Source organism: Lissotriton helveticus, chromosome 11 (genome assembly GCF_964261635.1).
Source record: "Lissotriton helveticus chromosome 11, aLisHel1.1, whole genome shotgun sequence".
Taxonomy (NCBI): Eukaryota; Metazoa; Chordata; class Amphibia; order Caudata; family Salamandridae; genus Lissotriton; species Lissotriton helveticus.
In genome coordinates this window covers 1,027,752,885-1,027,765,569 of record NC_136072.1, presented here as the reverse complement: position 1 = coordinate 1,027,765,569, position 12,685 = coordinate 1,027,752,885, and the positions used below count along the sequence as shown (strand labels likewise).

Below are 12,685 nucleotides of genomic sequence, written 5' to 3'. Positions count from 1 at the left end.
CGTGTGACGAATCAGGACTGCCATGCTGTCTGAAGTCTGAAAGAAGACAGGACCTGCTGGCCTTGAACCCAGGACCACAGTAGTGACTCCAACTGCCAGTTGTGTGATCTTCTGTGTGAACTACAGGGATATAACAAGCTTCCAGAGTCTGTTCCTGCTTCCCAGCTGGCCAGCCCCAACTGGACCCGACCTGGTCCCCTCTACTAGGCTCTTTGGAGTGAGCCCTGACCTCCAAATGCTTTCCTCCAGGTCCTGGATCCTTGATGGGAGCCAGAGTGCACTTCTGCTTGTCCAACTGAAGGTTTCACTGGATTTGATGCAGAGCCCAACAGAGCCGCACGGCTCCTAACTTAAAGCTTGCTGGATTCGTCACTGAGTGACCCAGAGCGCCACAGAACTGTGTTTCACAGCTCCTGACTTAAAACGTCACCTGATCGGACGTCGAGCCCTGCTGCACAGCTCTAGTCTGAAAGCTTCACTGCACCAGACACTGAGTGATGCAGAACTCCATGGACTGGCGCTACGCAGTCGTCGTACAGAAGTCAGAAGGTAAAACTTTCAGCAGGAGTAACCTGGCCCAGTGTCCAGCACGCACTCCATCACGGTCGTCCTGAACCTGTGACTTTGTCTAGTCCCATGCACAGATACCTGCGTGAGACATAGAGAGACCCATTTTAAGCTTTTAATTGTAGGTCTTTGAGACATCCCTCACTGGAATGCTGCGGCAGTCATCACTACTGCATGCCAACTGATATGTAGGTCCACTACGCACAAGAAAAGGAAGGAAACCCACAGGGGTTTATTTCTGGCTTTAAAATGTGCATCAAGCAAAGCAAGATCTTAAAAGTTGATCCTTGAATATTCATAACAAATTTCAAAGCGTATCTGAGATGAATCATGCTTCATAATCATCATCATCGATACTTTATTTGGCTGTCAAAAACCATCATAGTACAAAGGTAAAACACAAATGCAGAAATCACATCATTAAAAAAGTGTATACAACTTTTTCCACAAAATTTGTGTAATAAAATCACATCATTAAAACAGTTTACAAAACTTTTTACACAAGTTTATGTAATAAAATCAAATGATTAGTGTCAAAGTTGTTGCAAGGATCCTGCTCATACACAGAACTATGCACAGAGACCTAGGACATCAGTGAATTGTGGTGTACCAGAAACTCACCTCGGTACCTAGAAAAACCCCAACCAGCTAGCATCAGTGTCACATTAGCTCTTCGTCCTATAGCAAAGTAACCAATGATTAGACAACCTAGAACATGCGACTTAGGACCATCTCAGGAATGGTGGGCAGTGAGAACAGTCTTTCGTTATCCTCTCATACCAGTCCACAGCAGGAGTAAATAAGAGATACGGTAAGGTTAAAATATTTATTTTAATGACGTGATCTCAGGTGCAGTATCTTAGCCAACATAAGCAGACATATGATTAAAAATAATATGGTCAGCATTGTTACAATTCCATAAAATACAAAAGGAGAAATCATATTACAATGATGGTGAAAACAGGTCTTATAGCGCCTAGTTTTAACACCCTCCCTATATAGGAACTATGTGTTATAAACTATAGAAGTCTCTTAGGCTTGTTTGGGGGACCCCATTACCTTTCCGCTCAGTAAGAGTAAATCACATCTGAATCAGCATAAGCTCTCTGCATCCCTGGAAACGGAAAATCTTCCAAGTGTGTGAAATCATGGCAAGTGTGCAATAATAAGTGAGACAGAATCTTAGTTGGCTCACAGCTGCCAAATTGTTGTGTCTAGAAAGCGTTACTCGATCATGTCGAAAAACAGCTATCATGTTTTGATAACCTTGACGGTATCAGCATTCACTGTGCAGACTAGGGGCACGATGTAAGTCTAGAGATGTCAAAAACAAAACCCTTTCTCATGTGTAAACCTTCCCGAAGGCTAACTTACAAAAACAGCTATGCAGTGTTGTGTGCAAAAGCGGCAAAAGGTAAAATGTAGTTTAAACTTCTAATAAGCCATGCTAACATAACATGCGCGCTAAGCAGGCCTTAGACCATACTACAAAGTAGTGCAAAATTACGAACACAGATGCACAAATCATATCCTTAGATCTATGTATAAAATATCATAACAAGAAATTGTGTGATGGGGTCACATCATTAGTCTCAGGAGACAGTGGAACTGAGTATGAGATTCTTGAGCGACACACAGTGAATTAAAACAACATAAAATCAGGAAAGTATACAACTTAAAAATGTGCAAGAATGCAAGGAAAAATTAGAAATGTCCTTGCTATAATCCCACCAACACCATGAAAAAAACGTCTTCAATCAGACCAATGCAATGTGTGGGTATCGGATATTCCAATCAGTCCGAATATTCGGGGGCATCCAGGGACAAAAAACTTTGGCATTTAAACCAAACATTTGTCAGAAACAGGGAAATGGCAAGCACAAATGAGAGGGAGGTATTGCTCTTCATAATCCTAAAAGCGTCTGAAAAGTGAGTTACCCCCATGTTTAAACATATCGGAAGCAACCACTTCCTTCGGTACCCGAAATATTCAGGGCATATAACCAGAACGGTAGACAAGTATTTGCTCCAATTGTTTGTAAAAGATCTCAATGGAAGACAACCAAACCATAAGTGTACCTAAAGACTCTTCGAGATAGAGGGAGCTCTACAGCCGAGAAAGGGCTGAAAACAGGGACTGGACTTCATCTGAAAGAACAAGTTAGTTAAAGACTCATTGGGGTACTAACAACATACAGCTCGTAAACTAATGGCCAGTATCAAGATTTTGGATTACCGATTTCAGCATTGGGAAGGGATGCACACTCGCCCCAGAGTCTTAATAGTCCCAATCTTTTAAACCAATCAAAAACAAATGTTAACCAAGGCACTGACCCAATAAACTAAAGGTTTCAAGGAGGCGGAGTCAGAGATACTAAGCATGCCCACATCAAAGAGAGGGGAATTAGAGGGTGCTAACTGGGACGGAGACTAATGCTCTAGTAAAATCGTTCTCTGAATCTGCAAGCTGGCGGGTATCAGTACAGCTGTTTGGTATCTCTGTGCACTCTTGTTTTTCAAATAATTGATAATCGTAACTTGAACGAGGTTCTGACTGTGCTGCTAAGTCTGTCGTACCGTGTCTGGCAGTGACTGTACGTAATAAATCTTGAGTGTGATAGGAGTCTCCAATCACTGAGACTTGCGCACGTTTTATTTGAAACAAATTGTTTCTTCACAATGAGATTTTCAAGTATAATAAATACATTCCAAAATTCATATTGTAGATTCATACATTTTTCTTTATTTCATCATTGTCTTTTAACTTTTTCATCAAATCAATTGTTATTTCATAACGTGGATCATCTTATTTGTGACTTTTCTACAACACCCAATGCATTTCGGGTCTCCTGAAATCGACCCTTCGTCAGGGGTCTATAAAGGAAAAATACAGGAACAGGTCAGTCTTTTTTAAAGGACACTAAACCATTTTTAGCAAATACATCTAACATAAACATATTTTTATGAAACCCAGTCAGTCTCTTAAAGGTGAAAACAACAACATTTATTTCAATTACACAAATCGATATACATTGTGATATCCCCTTATAAAGTGGATTGTGGTGAGGGATTGAATGCAAAACTCCTTTCAATCGGGTAAAGGTCATGCAGTATCAATATAGCTAATGTAAATTTAATACATATGTGTCTTGTCTCGATAAGCGCAGTTTTCTTAAACAGATCTAGGAACCATAAACTTCAATTCTCATGGTGTGCGAAAATGTACGAACGTGATTAACAACGGCATAAAGTGTGATACCAAAGCAGCTTGTTGAATAACGATAAGTTAAACTGACAATATTCGAAAGTTACAAAACATTACTCAAGAGGCTAGCATCAAGAAGCCAATAAACTTCCACCATTGAATATCGGGCGGTGTCTCTAAACACAAGCATCATGCGGGTGAACTACTTTAGTAGAAGACGATTTTCGCGTTCGAGCAAACAAACGTTCGAAACTTCCGTATTTCCTGGTACAGCTGGGAACCAGGATTAACCAATCTCGTGCGATTTAATCTAAGTGGTACTTGTCACGTGATAGGGGTATAGCGGCTTCACAAAGAAGTCACATGCAGCGCTTAACCAATCGTAGGCTACCAAAATAATACGAGCAATCGTAATGGAAAAGGAAAACAGACCTGGATGTTTAAGCCGAGGAAAAAAGAGACTAGTGTGATGGTCAAGAGATACCATGTTTAAATTCTAGGAATGTTAATTTGTAAAATGATAATAAAGAGCCGCGCCTTTTATGCTGTGGTCTAATGTCGTCCTGATGGTGGCTTAAGAGTGTAAATCAACGCGTGATGCATAATACGCTATCATTTCTTTTGATTATAAAGCATAGAACCATTAAAATTGACATTAGCTGTGAGTAACACTACATTTCAACGAAAAAAATAACATTAAATTCTGTGCACTGAAAGACCGGTCATTCCACTATCATGTGGGGATAAAGAGTAGATGTCAGCCAATTAGCAGTAAGGACAATTAGCAGTAAGGCAGGAGTAACTGGACGAGATTGCATTCTCCTATGCAGGCGCAGGATAGCATTTGACCTATGCTTGACTAGCAGCATGCTTTTAGTGAGTTGGGGTCCCCATTTGAATTTGTCGGAGATCCTAACCCCCAGGTAGTCAAAACCGTCAACTCTTTTCAGCAGTTCATTCCCAACTTTGGCTATGCAATTCTTCATAGGGCTAATTCTAAGGACCATATACTTAGTTTTATTAGCATTTAGTTCAAGCCCTCTAGAACTACAAAACCCCACAGATCTTATGATCAAAATCTGGAGCCCCATAGGGGTTTTGGAAATGAGTGAGTCATCTGCAAAGAGTAGGATGGGCACCTTGCTACCACTTATTGTGGGGGAGTAGTTCCTACATTCCAAAGGTCTTAAAACACATCATTAATGTACAGGGAAAATAAAGTTGGGGTATGGGTCACACCTGGCGTACTCCTCTCAATACTGGGATTCGCTCCGCCAGCTCTCAATTTCTGCCCAATCCGTACTTGGGCATAATTTCTTATTGTGCAATCTCTCGATAAGTTGAATTAGATTCCCAGGGGCGCCCATATCAGCCTGGACCCTTTACATTCTCTCTCGAAGGATAAGATCAATTGCAGCTCTAAGATCGACAAAGGCCACATATAGTTTCTGGTTTAACAATGAGATGTACTTTCAGTATAAAATGGCAAATCTGAGGAGCTGGTCAGAAGTGCTGATCGTGGGAGGAAACCCTGCTTGGAAGGGGGACAACATTTGCCTTTGATCCACCCATCATAAGAGAATCTAGAACTTGTTTGGCAAATATTTTCTGTAAGTTATCAATGAGACTTATTGACCTGTAGTTGGATGGAATGCAGGTATCATCCTTTTTGTGAATGGGGATTATTTCCACCCCCGCCAGGAGTCAGGAATTTCCTCCCCAGCAGAGATTGCGTTGGTTAGAAGGGTGATATACCATGCCCATACATGGGGCTCAGTTTTATACAAATCACCACGACTTTTATCTAGGCAGGGGGCTTTTGCTGGTTTTAAGTAGCCAATATCAAGAGTAAACATTACAGGAGAGTCAACCTCAATTTGTTTCCCTCCAGAAGTGGAAGTCAGTATCTGCAAATCCGAGCACAAAAGGGGGGGGGGGGGCAACAGGACACGCTTTAGCATACAAAGGAGACAAATGTGTGACCCAACTATCGGGCTGTATGTGCTAGTTGAAATCTCAATATTGCGGACACTAGGCGCCAGAAAGACCTATTGTCATTTGTTTTATCCGCATGGAGCATTGCCTGCCATAATTTGTCTTCCCAGGTAGCTTTAGTTTGCTTCAAGCAGCCTTATAATTCCTTCTGGTCTCTATATTCTCGTCCGGTTTGCATCTCATCATTGCTCTTCTTAGTGCCAGTTTGGTTTGCTTGCAATCAGAGTTATCAAATTTAGCCGCTTTCCCATTCACTGGCCCCAAAAGTAACTTCCCTATAAAAAATATCTTGCAGTTTAAAAAAAAACTGGCTGTGTAAATTTAGGATAAAGGTCTCACAGCACGGGTGATTGTCATATTGTTGCAGGACGCTCACAAACAAGCAATAGATTTCAGTATGAAGTTTCTAACTCTCCAAGACATGATGCCAGGTGACTCGTCTGCGGTTGTTAGCAATGTATGGTTCAGGTACTATAGTCTGGCGGCCTGTTGGAACTCCATTTAGGGATTTACCGGATAAGGTTGCTGACAAAGAATTATGACCACTGGATGCTGGGGTTCAACCCTCATATCCACTAAAAGTGGTCAGTCTTATGTCTAAGAAAATGTAATCTATGGTACTTGAGGAGGATTTATTTTTAAAGGTGGCTTCCCTGTTCACATCTGAAAAAGTGTGTCCATTGCAAGCTCTTAACCCATGGCTTATAGAGATAGAAGTTAGTTTTAAAGCAGGGTCCGAGAAATTATGCTATTTCCAAATTAAATTAGGGATTTCCCATTGTTTATCTACAACTTCATTCAACTCATTTATGTATGGCGAAGACTCAAATGAGGTATTAAAATCGCCTGAGAGTATTATTTTAGCATCACGCTGGCAGGATTAAATTAAATTGGCAATGAGAAAAAAGACAGGCTCTTCATTACCACCAGGGACTTATCTTTCATAGACATTGTTCATTGCCAAATTGAATCCAAGAGAAGATTTGAGTATAACCCTCATAATGTCAGGTGAGTCAACCGTCAAGACATTATGAGCATGAGAGATCATTTTTTTAAACAAATTTAATAGCCCACCAACAGCCCTGCCAAATTTCCTAGGTTGCTTGGCTTCTACACAATAGGATACAAAACTATCTACACACCCTTTAATAGTAGCTCAAGTCTCTTGCAATAGGCAAACATCAGAATTATTAATATATGACAACCAATCAGGGTCATTCAGTTAAGACATAATACCGGCCAGATTCCAGGAAATGATAGTAATATCAGTTCGGGAGACACAACCATTACTGGAGCACTCTGCAATAGTTAAAAGTGAGTTATCACTCCAATTGCCTGAAGATGGAACATCACTATAGATCCCCTTTGGAGTTGCAACCTTAATATTGGAAACAGTATTAATGTTACTACAATGATCGTGCGTGGCAACAGATGGAGGAGTTTTTGACACAAGGCAATCTCCCTGCGTGGCAAGCTAGACTTGATGCAACAGTCAATCATTAGAACCCATATTAGACTCTTCTGGTAAGGCAGTATGAGGTAGGTTCTGTTGACGTTGATTACAGGATTTCTCAGAAAGGGCCAAAAAAGGTTTAACAACAGGAGGGGATAATTTCAACGTAATATTGGTCTTTGGCATATTATCCAAGTGGCAGGTACATAGTTCAAAGTTAATCCCATTTTTGACCAGCCAACCATTACGCAAAGTTAAAAGGATAGATCACAGGTAGCAGAATCAAATGAACAATGCCTTTCATAAACAATATCGGACTCAAATATTGAAAAACTACTGCGTTTTGGACCTAAGCCAATAGATGACTTTGTTTATCAACAAGTCAATGTCCGCAAAAGTGCCTGGCAAGAGTTGATCAGTCAGTGATGAAAGCCCCCAGGTCCCCGGTTCTGTCGCTGAATATGCCTTCTATGGTCCGAGTGGCCCAGTGTGAAACTATTTAAAGGTTGGCGGTTCAGTAGGAATAGAGGGTGTGGGTAACCATAAAAATGGGCAGGAGGCCATGGCACTGGCAAGGGAAGGAACTTTAGTCAAAGCTAGCTGCTTTTGTTGTAAAGATCTTAGTTGATGGTCCATACTGCCACTCCCCTTGATAAAAAAATCTGGGGTCCTGGTTAGAAACATTTGGACCAGGACCCCCAACTGGGCGTCCAAAGGCATTAATAAAGGCTCCAGTATAAGGGAATTGCGAGATTCTTCACAATACATCCATTGTACTTTTGATTAAGTATAACTATTATATTTAATTGAATTCCAAACTCAGCCAATGCATTTCGGGCAATGCTTGCCCTTCGTCTGGGAGAGAAACTAGACTGTAGGTTGCCCCCGTGTGAACCCATTTGTGCCTCTAAGATAAGCCTGACTCCTTTGGCCAAGCTACCAGAGGGTTAAGCACAGGTTTATTTAGTAACTTTTGTAGATCACCCTGTCAAGGACTGTGATTATTATTTGAGGTGGGTTATCACCCCCCTCAAAAATTACTCCAATGTCTTACAGCAATAATATGAACAATTTTCATGTGAGACTTGACACAGTCCCTATAGGTTGCAAATGTTGGCTGTGTAGGGTGACCGCAGGTGCAGTGTCAGACACTGCTCACAATTCAAGCACTGGCTGGAACTTAGAGTTAATAACCTTCAAAAGACAGACGGTTATGCCATGTGTCTACTAGTGCTGCTTCAGCATGATAGCCTGGTCTGACAACAAATTCTATTGGGTCTACAAGCATTCCTCACCTAAATGAGGTTGACCTATCAAATTATTTTGTGTATTCAAATCAACAACTACAAGGAAAAAGATATGGGCATAGCTTGTAACTATTACTCTATTTATTGTAATCTCCTTAGAAAGGCTTTTAAGTTTATTGGCTATGGTACCTTTTTCAAATTAAGATATGATCTGACTTTAAATATAATGGCAAATTGTGGTACAAAGGCTTTACAGCTTACTATATAGAAGGAAACAAATGAATAGAGTATAAACAAACAGAAGATTATCAGCTTGTCATTATCTTTCCTCAGCTCAAAGCTGATGAATTGAGTTGTAATAGTATCTACAGTGGAATGGATTCACTGTAGTAGATACTCAGCTTATGAAAATTAAGGTACCTTGTGACAGACATACTGAGTGATGTTTATTGGTGCTTGACAGATGGTGGCTTGGTGAGAGAGTTGTAACATGGGTAGATACTGTAGGAGGTTGGCTTAATATATGGTGCTCACTTTGTTAGAATTGAAATGTATTACTGCCATATTACTCGTAATTTACCTGATATTATGTTAGCATTTATGTAGCTATTTCAGAATATATTCTTGCTGCATGCATACGTAACTAATAAGTGCAGATGTTACGTTAGGTTGACATCTATGCCACCATTTTAGCTCTTGAAGACGCCATTTTGTACTATAATCGAAACTGTTACATGGTCATTTACGAGGAATGGTCCTTGGTAAGTTTTGTTTCTCAAATGCTGAATCTTGCTCATTAATGCATGCCTTTTCTGTTACATAGAGTCCTTCTCCCACCTGTCTAGTGGGAAGGATAAGCCAGATGACCTTGGGTAGTAGATAGCTTGTGCCAGGCTGCAGAATCGAAACGTATGTTCTGTACCCCCATTGTATTACGACAGCTACCAGTGTTTTTCCATAGTAGGCGGGTCTTGGTGGGCTCCACAACATGCATAATGTAACTTTATGCTTGTTAGGGTCAGTCCCTCGTCAGCCATCATAGGAGGCTGTTCAGATTAGACTCTACTGCACTGTACTTTGTGAATAAACTAGTTTGCTTGGACTCTCTACTACATCATTGACTCTTCATTCTTGGAAGGTTAGAGGAGGTCGAGAGTGACCCGGGTGGGCCTAGTTGGGTCCCTTCCTTCAGTTGGCGCCCAAACAAGGACTCCACCAGGTGGCCCATCTCGTACGTAATCGGGCTGTGGGGTCGGGTTCCTTCCGGTTGGATGGGCGGATCGGGGATTCCCCATAAGATAGAGCCTGGTTCTCGTGGCTGCCCGGCCTGTCTGATCGGGCGGCTCCTCATCTAGTGGTCGTCTTGGCTGGAGTCCTGAAAAGGAGCAACCCTTGGATCTGACCGTTTGGTCCGAAGAGTCGGCAGTGGAGAATAATCTTGTTTGACCTATGTGCACCTGGTGAGTTCATCTTGATTTTTGGTAATAGCGGCGCCGTCTTGATTAACTTGTTGGGTCTGTGGACCCTTGTGATACGGAGAGTTTTTGAACGTTCTGCCAGGCCCCTTGTTGAATTTGGCTTATTCTTGAAAAGGCCTGGGGTTAGAGCCTATCTTGTCTTCATGCATTCTAAGGACTGACTTGTCTTGGCGCAGTCTGAGGACTGCTTTTGAGAGCTCTTTTGTTTGAATGTGTTTTTATTGCGTGTGTGTGTGTGTAGGTAAGGAATGTGTCTGATGCTAGGATGCCTTTAAGTAAAGTGTGGTGCTAGGGGTGCCGCTGTTGCTCTGCTAAGCATCGGCTGGAGGAAAAGCAGCCTGCGCCTCCAGAAGGCACTCCGACTTTTGAGATGTATGTGAAGCACAGTATTGGCCCTATTATATTTCGTACATTGTGGCACAAGTATACGAGGGACAATACTGAGCTTCAGTGGCCACTGGATGGTACCTTTGACAAACAAAGTTGAATTATTTACAGGACAAATTATTCGCTACAAGAAGTAGGCAGTCGATGTGTGAGACTTTGCAGGTATGGCAGAGGGAATCTAAGCAGAGGCGTATACGAGCCAAGAAGGAGTCTAGGAAGAAGGCAATGCAAACAGTGGTTCAGGAAGCCGTAGCTTATGATAGAGAACAAACCGAAAAGGGTATTGAGTGTGCTGATAGGAAGTTTCGATTGCAATTTATTTATTTATTTAAAAGGTTTTATATAGCGCTGCTGGACCCAAGAGTATCAGAGCGCTTTACATGGTAAATAAACATGCTTAAAATACAATATACAATTGTCAATGAGCAGAAAATTCAAACAAGATAAAAACATTGCGTTAAATGAGTGAAGGGGGCAAAGGAACAGATGGATAGTAGAAGGGACAGGGGGAGTTAAAAATTAGAGAGAGAGCGGGGGTGAAGTGAGGGAGAGTGAGTGGAAAAGGGGGAGAGGTGTTCGGTAATAATAGCAAATCAGAGCAGAGAGGTAATGAGCAGGGACAAAGTCAGTAACATTAAGAACCCCAATATTTATTGAGGAGGAGAACTTTGAGTCTTGTTTTGAAGAGAGGGTAAGAGGGGTTGCAGCGAAGATCTTTGGGGAGTGAATTCAAAATCGTAGGAGCGTTACCAGAGAATGCACGAGATTGGGTCTTATTACATTTTATGTATACATAGACGGTGCACAGTAAGAAAGTAGTTCTTGGAAGCTCCAACTTGTATTCCAAAAATTCCTTTATTTCATTCTTTTAAAACCTCTTCAGCCAACGCGTTTCGTTCACATTGAACTTCGTCAGGGCTTTCAAATGTCCAAGTTTCGTAATCCAGAGATATATGGGTCAATATAATAATTGCCCACCATTCAAGAAAAAATGTGTATACTCAATAGTGTGATAAACAGGTCCCCACCGTGTGGTAGCGTTGGAACAGTCGGACCTAGTTCTTTATATATATATTCGTTTGTAGGAAGCAACAAGTCGATATGGTAATCGTAAAAACATTTTAGTCTGGGAGGGATAAGGACAAGGGAGTTTGTGCTCCTCAGGGACCTGGAGCACCCTGCCTTTTGTAGTTTGCTTGAAAGGTAAGAAGGGGTGTTTTGGTGAAGAGCTTTGTGCGTGATGCAGGCAATCTTGTAGGTGGCTCGACCTTCAATTGGGAGCCAGTTTAGGTTTTTGAGGACAGGAGAGATATGGTCAAATTTTTTACAGTCAGAAATAAGTCTGGCAGCTAGGTTGAGAACAGATTTAATCAGTGCTAGGTGGACTTTAGCATAGTCAATCCTGGAAAGGACAAGAGATTGGACAACGATTTTGAAATCATCTGCTGGAATGAAGGGTTTAATTTTTTTGAGGTGGTGAAGGGAGAAAAGAGCACTTTTGGCTGCATTTTTAATGTGGGGGATGAGATTAAGATTATGATCGATGCTGATACCTAGGGATTTGACAGAGGTAGAGGTGGAGAGGGAGCAATTAAGTGCTTTGATATCATTGATCCAGAGTTGAATGGGAAGGGAATTGTTTTTGGGAAAGAAAAGGATGATTTCGGGTTCTTTTAGTATTAAGTTTGAGATGATTATGATGGAACCATGTTTGGACTTTAATCAGCGTGTCATTGATGTGGAGGATGTCATTGTGGGATTTGATCCTGTAGTATAGTTGAGTATCGTCGGCATATAGGTGGTAACTGATTTTGGCTTCTTTGAGATTGAGGGGTTCAATAAAAAGATTGAATAGGGTTGGTGAAAGGATAGACCCTTGAGAGACACCGAGTGAGACAGGTTGAGGTTTGGAGAGGCAATGACTGAGCTTAATTTGTTGTGATCTATTTTGAAGGAACGAGGAGAACCATTTGAGTACAGTGCCTTCAAAGCCAAAGCGATCTTTGAGGGTGTTAAGAAGGGTGGGATGGTGGACAGTATCGAAAGCAGCTGAGAAATCGAGGAGGATTAGTAGTGAGGATTCGCCTTTGTCTAAAGAGCGATGAATGTCATCTGTAATATTGAGCATAGCAGTTTCGGTGCTGCACCCTTTTCTAAAACCAGATTGAAAAACGTCAAGAAGATTGAAGAAGAGGATATGTTCATCTAATTGAGATAGGACACATTTTTCAAGGGCTTTAGAGAGGAGGGGAAGGTTTGAGATAGGGCGTAGATTGTTCAGGTCATTAGGGTCAGCGGTGGGGTTTTTAAGAATGGGGGAAATTTGACCTAGCTGAAGGGAGGCAGGAACACA

At 41.5% G+C, this 12,685-nt stretch overlaps 1 long non-coding RNA gene across 1 annotated transcript in view; it reads right to left on the bottom strand.

Annotated features, from left to right (window-relative positions):
* Window positions 1-1,379: 1,379 nt before the first annotated feature.
* The window catches only part of LOC144791441 (uncharacterized), a 28,232-nt gene continuing 16,926 nt past the window's right edge, over window positions 1,380-12,685 (bottom strand). The window contains exon 4 of the long non-coding RNA XR_013602389.1: window positions 1,380-3,441. This is a non-coding gene — a long non-coding RNA (uncharacterized LOC144791441). The remainder of the gene's footprint in view (window positions 3,442-12,685) is intronic.